This window comes from Xenopus tropicalis, chromosome 2 (genome assembly GCF_000004195.4).
Source record: "Xenopus tropicalis strain Nigerian chromosome 2, UCB_Xtro_10.0, whole genome shotgun sequence".
NCBI lineage: Eukaryota > Metazoa > Chordata > Amphibia > Anura > Pipidae > Xenopus > Xenopus tropicalis.
The window spans coordinates 105,610,916-105,634,141 of NC_030678.2; positions in this window are offsets into that span (position 1 = coordinate 105,610,916).

Genomic DNA, 23,226 nt, shown 5'->3' on the forward strand with positions numbered 1-23,226 from the left:
TAAAGGTGAACCCCCCCTATTTAAAATACAAGTAAGTGCTGTAATTTTTTGCTGTTTGTATTTCATATACTGCAATACCACCCAGGCAGAGTTTGGTGTTTATGGATATCTTTCTGTGTGTTTGGTTAAATATGTATACATCCTGTATATAAGTAAAAATATAAGAATTGAAGCAGATTTAAAAATGAAAGGCATTTCTGACAAAATGTTTTTGCTCTATTTTGCTTTTATATATTTCAAGTATGGGATTTATTATATGAAATATGGTATTGCCATTTCCCATAGTCTTATTTAACTAGCAGTTGTTTATATTTGTAATTAATGGTAACTAAGCTAGCATAAATCAACTAGAAAAGTAAGTTTGAGAACAAACTTCATGTTGGGTTGAAAAACATGAAGTCACTAAATGGGCTCTGCCCACTTTCTCTAACCTTGGGCCACAGTTATATAGTAAAAACCACTGTGCAAAGTTTGGGGACCCCGGTTTTAATAGGGTCTGAATGGCAGCAATGTAAATTTCCCCACTGAAAGCCAACGAGTGACATCTGATTGGCGGTTGGTGGCTCCACCCCTTTTTCTAACCTGGAACTGCAGTGACCCAGTGACTAACCCTGCAAAGTTTTGTGACCCTATGATTAATAGTTAAGGAATGGCAGCAGTTAAAATTTAAACCAAAAAAAGTCAATAAGTGAATTGTGATTGGTGGTTGTGACCCCGCCCCCTTTTTTTAACCTTGAGTCGAAGTCACCCAGTGACAAACAGTGGGCACTCGGACATAAATAGTGTGAGAATGACAGCACTTTACATTTAAACCAATAAAATTCAATGGATGAAATCTGATTGGCTGTTAGTGGCCCAACCCACTTTTCCTATTTTTGAATTGCAGTCCCCCAGTGACCAACTTTGCAAAATTTGTGAGACTGACAGCATTGTACACTTCACCATTGAAATTAAATAGGTGAAATGTGACTGCCTGTTGGTGGCTCCGCCCACTTTTTTCTAACTTTGAATGGCAAATACCCTGTGACAAACTCTGGAAAGTTTAACAACCCTGGAATTAATATTTAAATAATGGCATCAGTTTAAATATAAACCAATGAAATCTAATGGGTGGAAATGGATTGGCTGTTGGTGGCTCCACGCACTTGTTCTAGCCCTGAATATGTAGTCAGCCAGTGACTGACTGTGCAAAGTTTGGGAACCCTGGCATCAAACCAATAAAAATCAATAGGTGAAATTTGATTGGCTGTTGGTGGCTCCGCCCACTTTTAAAAACAAAAACTGCAGTCCCCTAGTGACCAAGTGTAAAAAGTTTGGGGACCCTGGTGTTATTACTGTGAGAATGGCAGCAGGTTGAATTTCCTTCAAATCAATAGATAAAATCTGATTCGCTGTTCACAGCTCCGCCCACTTTTGGGCATCCAGCAATCATCATATTTTCATTCAGGCTGAGCCCATGACTATGTGATTCAAGTTTGGGGAGTGTAGCCTCAAAGCTGTAAGATTGGCAGCAGTTTCAATTTCCCCATTAAAGTCAATGGGTGAAACTTGATTGGCTGTTGTTGGCCCTTCCCACTTTGGGGTCATCCAACAAATGTCGCTGTTTCATTTGGGGTGACCCCATGATTATGTTATTCAAGTTTGGGGGGTGTAGCTTCAAAGCTGTAAGTGTGGCAGCAGTTTGAAAATCTTCCCTGTCAAAGTCAATGGGAAAATTGGGGAGTTCGGAGCGGCTCCACAAATAGATGGGGGGTGGGATCGCTTAGAAAAGCACAAGCAACCTGCTCCGCTATAGGGTGAAGAAGTGTGGGGAGTTTGGGTGCTGTACCCCTAAAACTGTAGGAGGAGTAGCGTTTAGAAAATGGGGGGCGCTAAGAAGAAGAAGCGGAAGAAGAAGCCAAAGTGGAAGAACAGTCTGGGGTTTCAACCCAACACAATAACTATTAAAGCACTAATAATGTTTAACAAATTGATATTGGAAAGTTGCTTCGAATTATGTTTTCTTTTATGAGGCAAAAAAATATTTTTGGGGTTGACATGTCCTTTATGAAAATATATGAATGTAAATTTTTCAAAAAAAGTATTATATGAACTCCAAAAATATAGATAAATTAGGTACATTTTGTTGCATGTTGAAATTTCATATTGCAAAACAACCCATATGATAAAAAGGGCCCATTGACTTCAATGTATCTTTTTGGGGGAAAACAAATGTTTTGCAAAACATTCACTCGAGCCAGTATAGTCCTCCACGACCATGGAGATTATTCATACTGGCTCCCATTCACTCAAGCCAGTATAGTCCTCCACGACCATGGAGATTATTCATACTGGCTTATCACTCACTCACACATTCACACACTAAGGGTAGGGGGATCCTATCTGTATGTTTTTGGAGTGTGGGAGGAAACCGGAGAACCCGGAGGAAACCCAAGCAGCGACGGGGAGAACATACACTTAAACTCCTTACAGACGGTGCCCTGGCCAGGATTGAACTCATGACCAGTGCTTCTGTAAGGCAGCAGTGCTACTCACTGCGCCACCGTGCTGCCCAGTTAACTGACTGCCCATATAGTAATCTTGTCTTTTCCAGCTCATGATGTCATCAGTGCAGCTGTCAGATAGGGCTACTTGTTCTATGGAGTAATACTGGGGCTGACAGTATCCCAAAATGCAGCCTTTTCTCCTAGTATCATATTCCCCCTTCCTTTAACTGTATAATGTCAAATATACAATTGGTTTACAATGCGTTTTACTGTTTTAATGAGGGCTGGGCAAGTCCTTTCCCTCTCCCACAAGAAACAGTCATAACTGTAAGTGACAAACAGAACTGTGCAGTAGCAGCAGCCCAATTGTGTGTTTAGTGGCGCTGCCCCAAACTGGAAGGTTATACTGTGCCCCAATATCAGCAGTTGTCTCATTCCCAGCACTTTTATTTCCACGCAGCTTCTACTGTGTAACAGTCTCCATTAAAGCACTAGCTGTTGGATACTATGGTACGGCCCTCCTCCTGCCAGCAACAACTCCCTTCAACCTTATATTATACATTGGGGGGGGGGAAAACATGACGATTCCTGTCCCAATGCGTCTTGCCCTTTGCAAGATGCCCCCTAAGACCTGATAGTGCCAGACATGATGGGTCTCATCAAAGGCTATTATAATGTAAAAGTTATTTGATCAAATATCCCTGGGTGGTCAGACTGATGTTAGAGGGGTTTCAGCCTTTTCCAGATCTCTATAATAACTAAAAACACTGAGACTGTTTGCCAGTGATATGAAGGTGGAGGGAACAATGAAATCTCTTTAATTGTCACCTTGTGCCAAGTTAAGATGGGCAACATATGTTCTGTTCACATGAGCAGGTGGAAAGGGGCTGCATCTGGGCAAACTGATGGGCTGTAGTTACGATTAAACTAAATAAGAGGAGTTTGTTCTGTTTGCCTCATTTTTTTTTTTATTTGTCCACAACCAGCAGATGTGTTTCCTGCGACAAGCAAATATTTCATTCTGCGCTTATCTGCACTCTTGCACTTTTTTTTGACAACTTTTCTACCGCCTACAGATCTGGCAAATGACTTTTCTTCTTGAAGTCATTGGCCCATCTAGTCATTGGTTGGTCAATGTATGTTAAATATTTATCATACCCTGGACATCTGTGTACAATATAAAATAAATGGAAGGATGCCACATATGTAAAAAAAATCACTGTTTGCCCAGTAGCAGTAACCCATAGCAACCACTAAGATGTTTGCTTTTAAATAGGTGACCAGCAAATTCTAAATGCTGATTGGTTGCTATGGGTGATTGCTCCTGGGCAAACTTAGTCACTTTTTTTTACATAGCCCCCAGTGTTCTATTAATTCTCTAAATCAAAATCATCCTCAGCTTCTAATCCATGCTGCGTGGTGCATTTGCCCTGAAGCATTACCTTGCAAACACTACTAATCTTTGTGGCATAGCAAGTTCTTAGTTGATTTATTGTCGAGGATTTAATAAGAAAGTCAGGGGCTCTAGTGCAATACTGTAGTAGGTAGAACGGTAGTTTTTAAGGGAATCTGGCATGGGAAAACACACAGATTTCAATGCAGGATTCTGCAGGAGAAGCTCTATTAACTGATGCATTTTTGAAACACATATTAAGTATGTTGAACTGGCCAGTGGGTTAGTGTGTAACCAGTTAAACACTTCTGTGGACTTTGTCAGTTGTTATTCATAAAGCATGGCCATCAAACTGGGGAGAGAAAGAAACATATTAGGATCCATATTTTCTTTTCTGAAGCCAGAACTTAGAAGCAGATTCAAAAAGCAATGCAGCCTAGTTCTTCTCTTTGTAATGGCTGCTACATTGCTATTTGATACAAGTCTGTCTAGTTAGAAAGTATTTGCTGCCCCTTACCCTGACCCTTTGTCTCCACTGTACTTTGAGGACAGTGTTTCTGGCTGTTGGGTTTGACATCTAGAAACAGACATTACTTTTCATGGATTGTTACTAATGCACTTTAAAACACATTGTAGTGGGCACCCAGCAAGCTACAGTACAGGAGTATACATCTCTACTCAATAGATGCAATTAGAGACTAAGCTCCTGGGGCATCATTCATGGGCGTGGCCTAATGTCTGTCTGTGCAAAGATATAACATAAATATGTCTTGTAGATTGTAAGCTCTTTTGGGAAGGGCTCTCTTCACCACTTGTATCGGTTATTGATTGCTTTATATGTTACTCTGTATGTCCAATGTATGAAACCCACTTATTGTACAGCGCTGCGGAATATGTTGGCGCTTTATAAATGCCAGTTTGGGGACCCTGGTTTTAATAGTGTCTGAATGGCAGCAACTTAAATTTCCCCACTGAAAATCAACAAGTGACATCTGATTGGCGGTTGGTGGCTCCACCCCCTTTTTCTAACCTAGAACTGCAGTTACCCAGTGACTAACTCTGCAAAGCTTCGTGACCCTAGGATTAATAGTAAAAGAACGGCAGCAGTTAAAATTTAAACCAATAAAAATCAATAGGTGAATTGTGATTGGTGGTTGGTGGCTCTGCCCACTTTTTCTAACCTTGAGTTGAAGTCACCCAGTGATAAACAGTAAGTACCCTGGCATAAATAGTGTGAGAATGACAGCATTTTAAATTTAAACCAATAAAATTCAATGGATAAAATCTGATTGGCTGTTAGTGGCCCAACCCACTTTTCCTGTTTTTGAACTGCAGTCCCCCAGTGACCAACTTTGCAAATTTTGGGGACTCAGGCATAAAAATTGAGAGACTGACAGCATTTTACACTTCACCATTGAAAGTAAATAGGTGAAATGTTATTGGCTGTTTATTGGCTCCGCCCACTTTTTTTCTAACTTGGAACGGCAAATACCCAGTGACTAACTTTAACAACCCTGGAATTAATATTTAAATAATGGCATCAGTATAAACCAATTAAATCTAATGGGAGGAAATGGATTTGCTGTTGGTGGCTCCTCCCACGTGTTCTTACCCTGAATATGTAGTCATCCAGTCACTGACTGTGCAAAGTTTGGGAACCCTGACAAAAACAGTGTGAAAAAAGCAGAATTTTAAATTTAAACAAAAAAAAAATCAATAGGTGAAGTCTGATTGGCTGTTGGTGGCTCCACCCACTTTTTTAAACCTAAAAATGTTGTCCCCTAGTGACCCTGGTGTTAATACTGTGAGAATGGCAGCAGATTGAATTTCCCCATTGAAAATCAATAGTTAAAATCTGATTGGCTGTTGGTGGCCCCACCCACTTTTTCTAACTCTAAACCGCAGTTACCTGGTGACTAGCTCTGCAAAGTTTGGGGACCTTAGTATTAATATTTAAAGAATGGCAGCAATTTAAATTTAAACATATGAAGTCTATATCTGAAATCTGATTGGTTTTCTAAACTTGGAACATAGTCACCCAGTGAGAAACTGTGCAAAGTTTGGGGACCCTGACATTAAACATGTGAGAATGGCAGCAGTTAAAATTTCCCCACTGAAAACAATGAAAGAAATGTGATTGGCTTTTGGCGGCCCCGCTCACTTTTTCTAACCTTGAGTACGTAGTCACCCAGTGACTGACTGTGCAAAGTTTGGTAACCCTGACATCCAACCAATAAAATTCAATAGGTGAAATCTGATTGGCTGTTGGTGGCCCCGCCCACTTTTTCAAAACTAAAACTGCAGTCCCCTAGTGACCAACTGTGAAAAGTTTGGGGACCCTGGTGTTAATTCTGTGAGAATGGCAGCAGGTTGAATTTCCCCATTGTATAAGATAAGTAGAACAGAGAACATTCATATGGCATGATTTCTTAATTGTTGTAGGCTTGCAGTTCTCTGCAATCCTTTTGTCTATCAGTTACACACTGTTTGGAGAGAGTCTCTGGAATTCTGTTGAAATGTTTACCCAGAGGCTGCATCTTGGATATAATCTTAAATTTAAGGACTGAATATATCAATACACTATTTTCTAAAGCAATCAGCTTGGAAATGAATTGTTTTCAAATGAACCTTGAGTATAGCCCCCAGGCCCAGTTTTTAAAAGCTCATTAATCATAGAATTGTATTTAATAAAGCCTGGAAAAAATAGGTTGATAGGTTTGTAACCAGTATATAAACATCCCAACTAAATTTTAATTTCCTCTCTGTTTTTTTTTCTGTTGCAGAATGTTTAGGCAATAGGCCAATGTTCAATACTGGTCTCTGTTTCGATATATCTGTCTTCTGTAAAACTTGGGCCATACAGTTTACTAGGGCAACCTGTAATATTTTATCAGATGTGGCTAGTGCCACCTGACTCTTTAAAAAGTACCCATACATATATTTTTTATTTGACATACTATCATCTTGAAAGGTATGGTTTAGTAGAGCCGAAAAATCGATTTCCTTTAATTTGTAGAAAGTTATTACCGCTTTTTTGATTGCTTATTTCATGTGATTCTGACTCTAATTGCTGCTTGTCAACACCACAGTCAACCACAGGCATCACATGTCATTCAAATGAATAGACATAGCTGTTGGTAGTAAAGGGCTTATGAATGCCAATCATGCAGAGAGGCCCATGGCAGTAAAATGTTTATGTGCTATGGCACATGATGCATTTTGACTGCTGAAAAACCACAGTTATGAATGCCATTCCCCGCTTTAAATGGCCCTGTGGATAACTGCGGACCTGCAAAACATGTATATAATCCCATGCAATAAAACTTGCCATGCTCATATTGAGTACCTAGTATGGTAGTCCAACAGTCCCCAATGTACTATAGATATTGGATTGTTTGTCCATCAGGCAGGTTTAGAAATGTAATCAGCTAATGTGCCATATCTGCCAGTGTAGGGTGCATTTACAGAAGTAGGATGCGCCACTGCTTTTCTTCACCTCCTGCCTTGCCGATTGTTGAGCTTTTGCCTCAAATTAATGTAACAATAAAGAAGCCATATATTGTACAACAACTTAGTATATTTGTATGTTAGTATGCTTCAGTTTGGCTGCTGGCTGACTGGTCAGATACAATATGGGTTCAGTCCATGTATGGATGTCTTAATGATCCCTTTCTAGTGAATTTTGGCCCTAAATGGGCATGGATGGATCCCATATGGGGATTACAAAGAGTGAGTATGATTGTTTTTGAGAGAGAAAACTTATATATGTAGCATACAAAAATAACTAGATCTTCCTGCAAAGATCCAAACACAGGTATGGGATCCCTTATCCGGAAACCTGTTATCCAGAAAGCTCCAAATTACGGAAAGCCTGTCTCCCATAGACTCCATATTAATTAAATAATTCAGAATTTTAAAACTGATTTCCTTTTTCTCTGTAGGAATAAAACAGTACCTGGTACTTGATCCCAGTACTCAGTACTGAGTAAGTTTGTGGCACAAATAACACATACACTACTCTCCAAAAATTAGAAACATTCCCAAGAGAAGTCACAGACTTGGGTCAAATATTTTTAAAGTATCTCAGGCACAAGTATCTCAGGCACTGTAATGGAATAAAAACTAGTTTGCAGACTGAAAAGAAGCAGAAAAGTGGTCTGTTAGGTTCCCTTTGTTTATACTCATGAGAGCATTTCAAATTCCCACTCAAGTTGTTCACTCATCCCGTGAGTTATTATTATCACTTATGTATAAAGTACCAGCATATTCTGCAGTTCAGGGACGTTTTTGGCCCCTGAGCCGCCCGAGGTGGTTCCTCCGATGCCACCCCCTCGGCCCCCCGCACTTACCTTTACAGCACCAGGGGGTTTAAAGTTTCCAGGAGCGACTTTTTGCCGCCCTTGGTACCTTTGGGAGTGCTGCTGTCTGAGGTGAGTTTCAGCTCAGTTTGGTAGATGGCTGTATACACTGAACATATAAAAATGTAACTGATAACCAATCTAAGGATTATAAGGGGCTCTGCTGTACAGAGCTTACAATTACATCCCAATATATTTACAAAGTACAAATTATTTAAAATCTAAAACACATGAACGTAGTCTGGGGCGACTTCATGGACAAATCAGGTAAAACCACCACACACTCCAAAAATAGAGCAAAACCTTTACACAACTTATGTGATATTTTACAGCTACACAACACATATCGACACCTACACCCTATAGCCAAAGACTACCCCTTCTATTCGGGAGTACACAAAACCCATTCAAGACTAGACTATATCTTTGTCTCCCGGCAATGCTGCCGACGGTTCTAACAGCCAAAATAGGTAACATTGATATATCAGACCATGTCTTAACTTCTACTGGACTAAAACTATTGATCCCCCAACCACGCTCATATAACTGGAGATTTCCGACACACCTGTGTTCTAGTGAGGACTTTCAAACTTTTCTAAAAACTAGCTGGGCAAATTATACTGATGACAACATTAATCATTGGGACAACCCACAGCTACTTTGGGCGGCGGCAAAACTGGTCATGAGAGGACACATAACATCATATCTAATTACACAAAGAAGACATTACAACGAAAAATACAACCACCTCCACAAACAACTAACAACACATTATACAGCCTACAAACTCACAAGAAGACAAAAATAAATACACAGAAACCAAATTACTTTTTGACACTCTATTGACAGAAAAAGCACATCAATCATTGAGCTATACAACACACAAGTTTTACAGACATGGCAACAAATCAGAGAAACTTTTAACAGACCAGGAATGCATTCATACAAAAACTCAAAACACCCGATGGATGGACACAGGACCCGAACCATATAACAAACATAATAACTGACCACTTTAAAAAACTATACCAAACAGTAGAGGACGACCCACAGGAAGGCATACAATTCTTGCGAGAAGCCGGACTCCACAAACTCTCGGTACAAGACCGTGACATCCTAGATGCACCTATAACAGAAACAGAAATATAAGGAACAATCAAAAAACTAAAACATGGAAAAACACCAGGACCCGACGGTCTCCCAGCAGAATTTTACAAACAATTGGCATCAGACATAACCCCCATTCTAGAAACACTTTACAACAACACCTTGCAAGGACACCCACTCTGGCACAAAGTCAACGTTGCCAGGATAATACTAATCCCCGAAGAAGGCAGGGATATAACTGAACCAAGCTCATATAGACCCATATCACTGCTAAACCAAGACATAAAAATACACACTAAACATAAGAAAAACAATAGATACCTTACAACAAGAAACATAAGAATGGAAACACATCAACCTAACCTTCTCCGGCAGGATACATTTCATTAAAATGTTCCTTTTTCCAAAACTTCTATACCCGATGCAGATGTTACCATATTATATCAAAACAACAGACTTAAAACGGTTGAACAGCATCTTCAGAACTTTTATTTGGAACAGAAAACGCCCCAGAATAAGTCTTACTAAACTGGAACAACCCAAACACCTAGGGGGACTCAACCTGCCTAACATTAAAGAATACAATGAAGCAACTCTTCTCAGATACGTAGGAGACTGGTTACTAAACAGAGATCTCTACACAACCACATCACTAGACCAACACCTAATCGGAAACTATTCCATCAATTACTTACTACACACACCTTCAATACAACTCCCACAAATTACACAAGACAACCCCTTATTCATAGACACTCACAATTATAGACACAACATATCGCTTAATATCTCTCCATACCTGTCATGGACAGGAAATAAAAACTTTTCCACAGGTCTCCACAACCCTACTCTACTTCAATGGAGCAAAGACGGACTCCACAACATTTATGATCTAATGGGAAAGGATTTCACAATCATATCTCAAACCAACATGATTAAAAAATATCCATTTACAACCTCACACATATATCTACGCATACAAATAACCCACTATGCTACACAAATTACAAAACAACTAACAGACAAGGACAAAAACAGCCCAATCAACCGAATCTGGAAAGAAAGAAATACAAAGCAAAATACATTCACAATATACCAAACAATCAGAACTTTAACTAACACCGACAACGAAAAACAACATACTTTCAAATGGACAACCGATATTCCAAACACAAACACATCAGACATTCTTAAACAACACACGGGGGCCATGAAACTGATTCCTGTCAGTAAATACCAAGATATGATAATACAAATCCTTCATAACTCTTACCTTACCCCAGAGAGAAGACATAAAATAAGCAACCTATCATCAGATGAATGTCTCAGATGTCGCTCCTCAAAGGCCAATCTAATACATGCCCCAAAATACGAATCTTTTGGAAAGAAATAGCCTCGTACTGGACAAAGGTGACGGAAAAACCCTTTCAAATAAAATTAGAATGGGCATTGTTCCGTACAACTACATGTCACACGCACCTAACTAAACCTGAAAAATTATTGGCGGGGAGACTGTCGGCAGCAGTTCGGAAGACAATACTACACCAATGGCTAACTCCAGACACTCCATCCATAACACTAGTAAAACAAAAAGTACACCATATGCAGGGGCGATTCTGGACATATCGCCGCCTGAGGCGGCTCCTGGATGCTGCCCCCCCGCTCCCCAGCGCTTACCTTCTGAGCGCAGGAGCGGGTCCGGGGGCGGTGAGATCGCTAGTGCAGAGAGCGCAATTGCAATTGTTTAACCACTCCCCTTGGCAGACTATATAGTGCAGTGCTGTCCAACCGTGACCCCCCTCTGTGTGGCCCCCCACCTGTCTGGCTGCTTTGATGGCTTACTCTTGTGTAAGCTTTATAAATGGTATCAGTACTGTGATTAACTGGCCCCCTGCATGGTTCTCACCTCAGATTCAGGCTGTATTGTTTAAATATGTAATCCCCTGTGTTGTTCACACCTTTTAATCTCTGCATTGTTCACCCCCTGCAGTGTTCACACCTCAGGCTCAGGCTGTAATCACCCATATTGTTCCCCTGTTCACACCTCAGGAGCAGTAGAAACCCACAAATAATCCCTGCACACTACAAAAAGAACATATACTGAGGTGGTACTGCAATTAAAAAGTTTTTTAATATATAGTTATTGTGCAGACTGTAGGAGCAGTGCCAGCATTGTGTCACTGTAGGCTGCCTGTGTGTGCCATAAACACAGGCATCATAGGGCAAGCAGAGTATGGCACACACAGGCAGGGTAGGGAAGGCAGAGTATGGCACACACAGGCAGGGTAGGGAAGGCAGAGTATGGCACACACAGGCCAAGAATGGCAAACGCAGTGAAAGTATGGCACATGCAGGCAGAGTAGGGAAGGCAGAGTATGGCACACACAGGCAGAGTATGGCACACACAGGCAGAGTATGGCACACACAGGCCAAGTATGGCACAAACCAGCCAAGTATGGCACACAGGCAGAGTATGGCACACACAGGCAGAGTATGGCACACACAGGCCAAGTATGGCACAAACCAGCCAAGTATGGCACACAGGCAGGGTAGGGAAGGCAGAGTATGGCACACTCTATGGTTCCGGCACTCGGTACCACAGAAGTTGGACAGCACTGATATAGTGTCTTGCACAAGGAAGTGTCTTCCTCTTTTGGCTGCATGCTGTGTTCTGGGCAGAGCTTCAATTGAGCCTGGACCAGAACATAGGCCCAGAAGCCATTTGTATCCTAGGGGACCTCATACCCTAGTGATAAGTCGGGGACAGGGCCCCGTAAATGAGAACAAGCCAGCACAGACAGTTTATTCATAGCACCCTCTAAGAGTGGTGAGCATAGTCAGCTTATTTAGCAAGGGCAGTTAATAGCCCCAACCAGGAGTTGTAAAAGGGTTTAGCCTACCCCGGCTCTGTTGTCGTTCTTTAGGGACCGGTTTTATTAGACGCCAGGTACTAGTGTTAGGGGCTCTCCCCTGGACCACAGTCGGCCGGAACACTCCCTTCTGAAAGGTCTTCATCTCGGGTATCAGCTAATCCTCTGTGCATTCTCCAAGTGGGGTATTCTGTTCCTTGAGTGTCACATCTGCTATATCCACTGTGTCCAATTCCTATACTGCTGTGAGTGTGAGTATATACCCTGCTGCACTATCCAGTTGCTTTGTACAATAAACCAGTAATTATTTCATCATAAGAATCCTCTGGCGTCCATCTATTATTATTTACACCACACACCTCAGCTAGTGGTAGTTCAACTACACCCTCGCTCCATCTTAATTCTCCCATATAGCGGAGGCTCACTCCTTTGTATTAAGTGTCGCATGTAACCCATGCTCTCCATTATACTACTAGCCTGGATTTGTCCTTAAATAGGCCAAATAGGTGTTACATTTGGCGCCCAACGTGGGGCCCGAAGGGTTAAAATTAATTTGAAATTTTTGGAGCCATTACCTGAGGGGCTGAGTAAAAGTGTGTGTCACTTTAAATTTTGCTGACAGGCACTGCCGGACGCGATAGGCAAAAGGCGCCTGCAGTCCTGATCGTAAAAGCATAGTACTAATTGGCCGTGGGTTCAGGCTTGGGGATTACCCCATGTAATCCCATTGGCCGGTGGAGCTGTCAATCACCGCCCCTATACTTTTGGTGTTCTTTCTACAAGATCACGCGAGAGGCTGGTTGTTTGTGAGAGTTTGTCGCCCATTTTCCGAGAGATTGACGTCACGGTGGCCATCTTATGCCTCGCATCTGAGCTAATTAGACGCGTGCAGAGAGCTCCTGCTGAAAATTTGGATAGCGGCTGCTCCCATTTCAAATCAGCATACCTAAATTACCCTTACTGTGCCTAGCCTGTTACTGCTAAACCTGCACATAGAGGAAGGTCCGTGTCCTACCAGATTCGCGGCTGTGTTCTGGACCAGAGGCTGGATAATACAGCATATCATACCCGTGTGCCTACCTCCCCAAAGCGGCTGTACCGGAAGGTCAATCGGCAACGGAAGTTCTCCGGTAGAACCAGGGCTCACGGCTGCGACCTGGATGTACTGACCGGAAAGGAAAGCACCGAAAGTGAGTACTAACCGCGGCTGTGGAATACTCCGTTACTTGTCCAACCTGCCAGAAATAAATAGATACCGGCAGTGGAACCTTATCGGTGCACAGTCAATACCAACCGCGCTACGGAAAAGTGCCCGTTAGTATACTGGACATTGATCCTGAAGGTCGCCTAAGGACCGCTATAGCGGTTTGGGACCAACAACAGAAGGGGCTTAATATTCACTGCTGCGGCTGCGGGGTGAGCTATTCATTGATCATTGGCCCTTCTGGTGCTAAAATGGCTGGTGTTACAGATAAACTTCAAATAAAACAAGAGGCCACAGACAGTGCCATATCTATGCAATGTCCTAATTCCCAGCACAGGTACGTGTGGCTGGGTACGTTTGGCCAAAAGAGTGGGGAAGAAGGGGAGACATGGCTAGTACCCTATAGTGGCTGCAGTAATGAGGAATTCGAGCAGGCCCTGGGAGATGTGCAAGCCAGATGCCCTGGCTGCAACAACACTTGTTGGGTTGGGCCTACAGTGAGGATAGAGTCCCCATCACCATGTAAAGAGGGCACCTCACCAGTTGCAAGCCTACCACCTCCCCCTGTCACGCCAACCCCCAGTGCAGGCCCGGTTAGACCTGCCACCCCACCAATTGCAGAATCATCTGGGGATGCCCTATTGTCACCTACCAGCAGTGATGATGAGCACGGAGCACCTCCTTCAGTGGCCAAGTCAGAAGCTATTTGGCCTTACAATAGGGCCACAAGGGACACTGAGCTATCCCAGAAAATGGAGCCTTTAAGTTTTTGCACTGGCAGAGGGAGAGCACGATCTTTAACCTCAGAGGGGGCTAGTGCTGCTTCGTCCAAAGGATCCAGGATACCAGTTGAGTACCATGGGCATTGCCGTCATGCTAAGCCAGATTGGGGCAATATGGTATTTGGGGGCACTGCTGAGACTGTCCCACAGAGAGAAGAGAAACCTGCACCTTTACGGCCACCTCAGAGCCGGCCAGAGGGTGCCATTGTTTTGCCTGACACTCCACCGCCTCACTACACCTTCAGCAAAGAAGAAACATGCTGGGTGGCTCCAGGCCGTGCAGACCCAGAGAAGTATCGGGTAGTGTCATGGGTCCAGAGACTGATAAATAACAAAGTTTATGACCTTTGGCAGTTCTACATGCCTTACGCCCCAGAGTGGGTTTATGATGAGGTGGAGAAGCACTTAGATGAGTGGCTGTACGGTGAAATATCCAGACGTGAGAAGCTTGGATTTGGGGGGCTACTTGCTAAAACCCCTGAGAAAAGACATCAGGATGTCGACTATCTAGCCAACATCGCCCGGGAGTGGTGGTTTGGACGCACAATACTAAAACACAGAGTAAGATCCTGTGGAAAGTATGAGAAAGATAAGAACTTCGCACTACTCTCGGACCTCCCAAGTGGAGGCAAGATAGATAAACCACGTCTCCTACGAGGTGACAAAAGCAAAGTTCGATCGGAACATGCACTAAAAACCCCATGCTGGTTTCGGATATCCTCCACTGATGGGATTTTCCCCCGGGTGGGAGGTGGGTTATGTTCACCTGAAAGGTAAGGGCAACACCCACCATATTTGGGCATATGCCTTTTGGACTCCCGAAGTTTGAGTTTAAGGATGTGACCCTTTTCTCTTTAGTTACCCACAGAGTGGGTTTGTTCATATTGTTTGCATGTTTTGGAAGCCTCAACCCTGAGGACTGTAAAGTTTATATAGAGTTGGGTGTTCAAGAAAAGACTGCTGCGCCCCATCCCACTACAACTTCTACTTCAACCTACCTCACCAAGGCTAGGACCCATTGCCTAATCCACACCTACGGAGTGCATGTCGGGAGATTCATGAACACTGGGTTAGGGTGGAAGGACATGGATTTAATAAAGTTGATGGGTGGGAATGTGTCACAGTTAAACTTGTGCCCACTAACATTTCTTTACAGCCAAGCATGTGCCTGGGGACACCTGAATGAAGGCAGGATTGTTCCCATGTGTAAGTGTGTGCCTGAGCACCCCTGTTAGTGATCAGGAAGGTGACTCAAGGTTCTCTAAGTATTGTGCCTGTTATACCTCTGTTGCAGAGTCAGTTGGTATCTCAAGGATCTTTGTAAGAAAGTGCCTGAGTGATCCACTGTGACACTCATGTATGTATATGGTTTACAGAAACGTAACTAGTAACGAAACAGTTAATATTTTCTGTGCCTTAAAGGAACAGTAACACCAAAAAATGAAAGTGTATAAAAATAATTACGACATTATGTACTGTTGCCCTGTGCTGGTACAGCTGGTGTGTTTGCCTCAGAAAGACTACTATAGTTTATATAAACAAAGCTGCTGTGTAGCCATGGGGGCAGCCATTCAAAGGAGAAAAGGCACAGGCACGTAGCAGATAACAGATAAAGCCCCATTATATTCTACAGAGCTTATCTGTTATCTGCTATGTAACCTGTGCCTTTTCTTCTTTTTCCAGCTTGAATGGCTGCCCCCATGGCTACACAGCAGCTTATTTATATTAGCTATAGTACTGTTACTTTAGCAAATACACAACTTTACCTGTGCAGGGTAACAGTACATTATATTTTAAATACTTTAATACACTTTCATTTTTGACGTTACTGTTCCTTTAAAATTTTCATTTTACAGCTATCCAATGTACCAGATACTCCTCAGGAGAAGGTATCAGAAACGGATGTAAGGGTACTGTATTTTTGCACTAAATCAATGCACTACTGTTTATTGCTTGAAAAGTGTACTTATTGTTATTTACCATTGCCGGGTCGGAGTGGATTTTTCCCCCGGGTGAATGTAGGGACCCATAGGGTTAAGCTCCCTATGGTGTTATCCCTTATCTTTTACTTATCTGTGCTGTTATAGGGCAGAGCCCTCTACACTCAGATTACAGTTATTAGGCTACCCCCTATAGGTTTAGCCCAGGTTGACCACTCCCCTTGGCAGACTATATAGTGTCTTGCACAAGGAAGTGTCTTCCTCTTTTGGCTGCATGCTGTGTTCTGGGCAGAGCTTCAATTGAGCCTGGACCAGAACATAGGCCCAGAAGCCATTTGTACCCTAGGGGACCTCATACCCTAGTGATAAGTCGGGGACAGGGCCCCGTGAATGAGAACAAGCCAGCACAGACAGTTTATTCATAGCACCCTCTAAGAGTGGTGAGCATAGTCAGCTTATTTAGCAAGGGCAGTTAATAGCCCCAACCAGGAGTTGTAAAAGGGTTTAGCCTACCCCGGCTCTGTTGTCGTTCTTTAGGGACTGGTTTTATTAGACACCAGGTACCAGTGTTAGGAGCTCTCCCCTGGACCACAGTCGGCCGGAACACTCCCTTCTGAAAGGTCTTCACCTCGGGTATCAGCCAATCCTCTGTGCATTCTCCAAGTGGGGTATTCTGTTCCTTGAGTGTCACATCTGCTATATCCACTGTGACCAATTCCTATACTGCTGTGACTGTGAGTATATACCCTGGTGCACTATCCAGTTGCTTTGTACAATAAACCAGTTATTATTTCATAATAAGAATCCTCTGGCGTCCATCTATTATTATTTGCACCACACACCTCAGCTAGTGGTAGTTCAACTACACCCTCGTTCCATCTTAATTCTCCCATATAGCGGAGGCTCACTCCTTTGTATTAAGTGTCGCATGTAACCCATGCTCTCCATTATACTACTAGCCTGGATTTGTCCTTAAATAGGCCAAATAGGTGTTACACATATTTTTTACATGGATTGGCTGGAGGCAACAACTAGAAAAGAACAAAACACCGAAAAAATTTTCAATACATGGATCATATATACATCCTCCCTACCTCAATCAATCATACACCTTATAGTCTACACATTCAGTCAAACCACATGGTATGACACTTAAGGAACATCCACTCTTAATTGAAGCATCCCAGTACCTCCAAAACTTACAAAACCAAGAAGCTGATCAACAGAACCACAGACCCCCCAGGAGCCAACAAATAAATAAAATATTGACAACTTATCAACAATGAAAACCAACTCTCACAAGGCCTAGGAAAAACAGGTATGAGCCGAAAGTTCAAGTTTTGTTATAAACGTTAAATTTATATGTCTCATTCTTTAACACCCCATTACTTGCTAGATACAAACACAAGACAAAATGCCACTACAAATGTTGTAATGGATATGTTTGATAATCTGAAAATAAAAACAAAGTTTAAAAAAAAAAAAATATAAAACACACACCACTAAAATGGCTTACAAAAAAATCATATAAAAAATATACTCATGTTCATTCTATATAAAACCCTTTTTTGGAAAACCCTAACCTTAAAATTGCTTTTGAAGACAGCATTTATACCGATAAGTGATCAGCAACTAACCTGCATACAAATTTATATACACATTTATTGAAGTGTTGCTAATTGTATCCATAATTAAAGTACATATCCCTTTCTGGCATTTTCACTGTTGCAACAGATTTATAATATTAGATTTTAATTTATGTCATATGGTTATTAAATATATAAGCTTACGTAAGAGGGCTCAGGAGAACTATAAGCCTAAAACCCTTTTGGGGACTCAGGCCCTAATCCACATTTAATATCTCGTGATTTTGCCTTTAGTACCATTTTGCTGGTAGATTGTATGCCTTTGGCCAGCAGTGGAACTAGAAACCACAATACACTTAAGAATATAACCAGTTTGGTAAATATATCTTGAAATACACATTAGTTCAGACCCAAGTGGAATTCCATTGCTGCTAGTCTGCTCTTTTTAATCTTACATTCGGGCAGCCCTTCATGCATATAGTAAGAAAGAGTGCAGTGCTTTTAGTTATGTTTTTACCAGTTAGGTTTCCCATAATTACTATCATACATTAAAGAATATTTTTCTGTATGTTAGAATGTGGCATTTATGCATATTAATGTTATTCCCCTTTAAAATGTTGAATAAACCAAGATAAAGAAGGGTTTATTTGTTAGGATTCTATTACATTGTATCAAATAGGCAGGTACATTCTGTTCTAAAATCACTTCTCACAGACAAATCCTTTAGATAAAAACTATTTTTACAATTTTTATTTTATTCAGTGAAAGATATCATATTTATGTAGGTCAATGCTCATAGTATGTATATATTTCCAATAATAGTAGCATTTTTAGTTCTGTTTATTGCATTTCATTCCATATTGCCCAAAGGAGGAAAACTCCAACAGAAAAAAGGGTTTTGTAGCTCTTAGTGTGTCAGATTGCCCTACTTACCAAACAGCTAAGTTTACTTTTTCAGTGTCTTTGTGTATGCTTGGTAGTGTTCAATATGTACCGCATGCATTCTAAAAACAGATTTGTTTGATTGCTGTCTTTGCATATTCTCCAACAAGCTAAAAACTATTTCCTGACATAAAACACCTTTCCATATGGGAAAAAGTCTATTCCAAACTACCAAAGTGCAAATCTTTCCTTAGTGTTTTTTCCATAATTTCTGGAAATCACCTTACAACTTCTAATTTATAGCATATTAACACCCACACCCCTATCATAAATATTAATTTCAGAGGTCTTCTGAACCATATGATACCTAACATGCATAGTACATATCTATGTGACTTGTAGATAACCCAAAATGTAAATAATGCTTACTTACTTTCATGGCTGACACTAAGGCACCTGCAAACAACACAGTGCTTCCATTTTATTGTGTAAAATTAGTACCCTAAAAAATATATTTTTTTTAAAGCTAATTTTCTGAATAATTTAATGTGGTCAAATTTCCTGATCCACCAGCTGCTGTGCACTGAACTTTGGCATGTTGGTCTATGTTATGTTAATCTTTTCTTGTGAAGTTTTCAATAAAAAAATAAAATAAAAACCCTATTGGCTTCTAAGGAGGACACAGGCACTTTACTTTACTTAAAATCTAGAGAAATATTTTTCAGCCCTAATGTGCAGCAGATGTTGAATCTATGATCTGTAGCACAGAAGGGGTTCAGGAAGCAACAGAGGCTGTTGCAATGCATGGGGTGGGCAAGGAGAATACAACCCGGATTCCAAAAAAGTTGGGACACTAAACAAATTGTGAATAAAAACTGAACGCAATGATGTGGAGGTGCCAACTTCTAATATTTTATTCAGAAATTCCATTTTCACCACTGTGTGGCATCTCCCCTTCTCCTTACAACACTCAACAGACGTCTGGGGACCGAGGAGACCAGTTTCTCAAGTTTAGGAATAGGAATGCTCTCCCATTCTTGTCTAATACAGGCCTCTAACTGTTCAATCGTCTTGGGCCTTCTTTGTCGCACCTTCCTCTTTATGATGCGCCAAATGTTCTCTATAGGTGAAAGATCTGGACTGCAGACTGGCCATTTTAGTACCCGGATCCTTCTCCTACGCAGCCATTATGTTGTGATTGATGCAGAATGTGGTCTGGCATTATCTTGTTGAAAAATGCAGGGTCTTCCCTGAAAGAGATGATGTCTGGATGGGAGCATACGTTGTTCTAGAACCTGAATATATTTTTCTGCATTGATGCTGCCTTTCCAGACATGCAAGCTGCCCATGCCACACGCACTCATGCAACCCCATACCATCAGAGATGCAGGCTTCTGAACTGAGCGTTGATAACAACTTGGGTTGTCCTTGTCCTCTTTGGTCCGGATGACATGGCGTCCCAGATTTCCAAAAAGAACTTCGAATCGTGACTCGTCTGACCACAGAACAGTCTTCCATTTTGCCACACTCCATTTTAAATGATCCCTGGCCCAGTGAAAACGCCTGAGCTTGTGGATCTTGCTTAGAAATGGCTTCTTCTTTGCACTGTAGAGTTTCAGCCGGCAACGGCGGATGGCACGGTGGATTGTGTTCACTGACAATGGTTTCTGGAAGTATACCTGAGCCCATTCTGTGATTTCCTTTACAGTAGCATTCCTGTTTGTGGTGCAGTGTCTTTTAAGGGCCCGGAGATCACGGGCATCCAGTATGGTTTTACGGCCTTGACCCTTACGCACAGAGATTGTTCCAGATTCTCTGAATCTTCGGATGATGTTATGCACAGTTGATGATGATAGATGCAAAATCTTTGCAATTTTTCGCTGGGTAACACCTTTCTGATATTGCTCCACTATCTTTCTGCGCAACATTGTGGGAATTGGTGATCCTCTACCTATCTTGGCTTCTGAGAGACACTGCCACTCTGAGAAGCTCTTTTTATACCCAATCATGTTGCCAATTGACCTAATTAGTGTTATTTGGTCTTCCAGCTCTTCGTTATGCTCAAATTTACTTTTTCCAGCCTCTTATTGCTACTTGTCCCAACTTTTTTGGGATTTGTTGACACCATGAAATTCTGAATCAACATATTTTTCCCTTAAAATGGTACATTTTCTCAGTTTAAACTTTTGTTCCGTGATTTATGTTCTATTCTGAATAAAATATTAGAAGTTGGCACCTCCACATCATTGCGTTCAGTTTTTATTCACAATTTGTTTAGTGTCCCAACTTTTTTGGAATCCGGGTTGTATAAGAATATCTATATTCAATCCTCGTTACCTTTCCACTTGGCAAATCTTTCCTTTTTCTCTTTGCCAAAAAAATTGTTGTATGGGAATTGTTTTGCGGCGAAAGCAGGTGAAAAATGTTCATCACTAAGCAGAAGGCATTATTTTGTTATAATATACAAGAGCCATAAATATTCTGTAAATTATATTCTTATAATTGGTGCTTAGTGATGTAATTTCTGTCACTTGACTCACTGAAATTTTTGTACTACAATAAAGTACTCCTGTTGAAAAATATCAGTATATTAGAAATCTTCTCAGGGTTCCATGAACCTGTATAAAAGTACTTGGCCTTTAATTTAACATAATATATAAATGTAAAGATTGGAGTGATATTGTTCCACCTCCCCAACTTTCACTATTATTCACTCTTTAAAGGGCAAGGAAGGTGGAATCACCTGTGCATCCACAGTGATCCTAGTTGTGTACTTCAGACCCCAGATATGTGCTCTTCTTCTTTCAAAAATGCACCAGCCTAGGTACTCAGCACTGCACCACTTCAGTGCTCCAGCCCTCTGCAAGTACAGCTGTTACTTATATGTTTCTAAAAGTTTAATTTGGGGGTGTGTTTTCCTTATAAGATATGAATTCTATCAGCACATAACATAATTGTAAAACAGTGACATTTCAGATAACAGAATATAGCAATATCATTTAATCTATATATCTTTTATCACATCTTATAATGATGTATTATAGAATTTTTTTTATATTCCCCGTAATGATTAAAATGTCTTAGAGTAAAGAATATTTCACCTGTAGAAACACCAGGGTATTTTTTCCTGTTAAGCTTTTAATCCTAGATTATCCTATTTAACATACTGTGGATGAAACTGAGAGACTACGAGGTTCAAAATATGAAAACCCTTGCATAAACTGAAAATTTCAGTGTATTTTTAGCTCTTAGTGATATATCTTGATAAATATTTGCACATTCACAAATCCATGAACATGGCTATTAACCTAGATTCTTATTAGTGCACGCAGTGGTACAAACTGCATCAGTCATATATCAATGGATATAGGAATGGATTACAATCATATATCAACACATTACAATACATTTATCAATTTTGCAAGGAGTAGGGGCTAAACTCCTTGGGAGATTTTGCAGGATGGAGTCAGATGTAGTTGCATGGGTTAAAATATAATAGGAATGATACAAAAATCTGATATGTAAGCTACATGAAAGGATTGCCACCCAACACAACATGCCTTCTTCCAACAAGATAAAATCTGATGGAGTCTGACAGACTTTTTTTCTGACATACATTGACTGTCGGATGTAGATGCATGAACAAAACAAACCATCTGACTTTATCGGATCTAACTTTACGTTACTACTTATGCAGATCAGATTTTGTAGGATCCTACTAAATCTTTTATGTTGCGTGGCATTGTATGGTGTTGCATGCTGTTGTTGCATGACAAGATAAAATAAAAGCTGACCCACAAAATCTCATGAAAATCTCTTATGTACAGTGGCTTGCAAAAGTATTCGGCCCCCTTGAACCTTTCCACATTTTGTCACATTACAGCCACAAACATGAATCAATTTTATTGGAATTCCACGTGAAAGACCAATACAAAGTGGTGTACACGTGAGAAGTGGAAGGAAAATCATACATAATTCCAAACATTTTTTACAAATAAATAAGTGCAAAGTGGGGTGTGCGTAATTATTCAGCCCCCTGAGTCAATACTTTGTAGAACCACCTTTTGCTGCAATTACAGCTGCCAGTCTTTGCACATCTACAGACTGAAATCCTTGCCCATTCTTCTTTGCAAAACAGCTCCAGCTCAGTCAGATTAGATGGACAGCGTTTGTGAACAGCAGTTTTCAGATCTTGCCACAGATTCTCGATTGGATTTAGATCTTGACTGTGACTGGGCCATTCCAACACATGGATATGTTTTGTTTTAAACCATTCCATTGTTGCCCTGGCTTTATGTTTAGGGTCGTTGTCCTGCTGGAAGGTGAACCTCCGCCCCAGTCTCAAGTCTTTTGCAGACTCCAAGAGGTTTTCTTCCAAGATTGCCCTGTATTTGGCTCCATCCATCTTCCCATCAACTCTGACCAGCTTCCCTGTCCCTGCTGAAGAGAAGCACCCCCAGAGCATGATGCTGCCACCACCATATTTGACAGTGGGGATGGTGTGTTCAGAGGGATGTGCAGTGTTAGTTTTCCGCCACACATAGCGTTTTGCATTTTGGCCAAAAGTTCCATTTTGGTCTCATCTGACCAGAGCACCTTCTTCCACATGTTTGCTGTG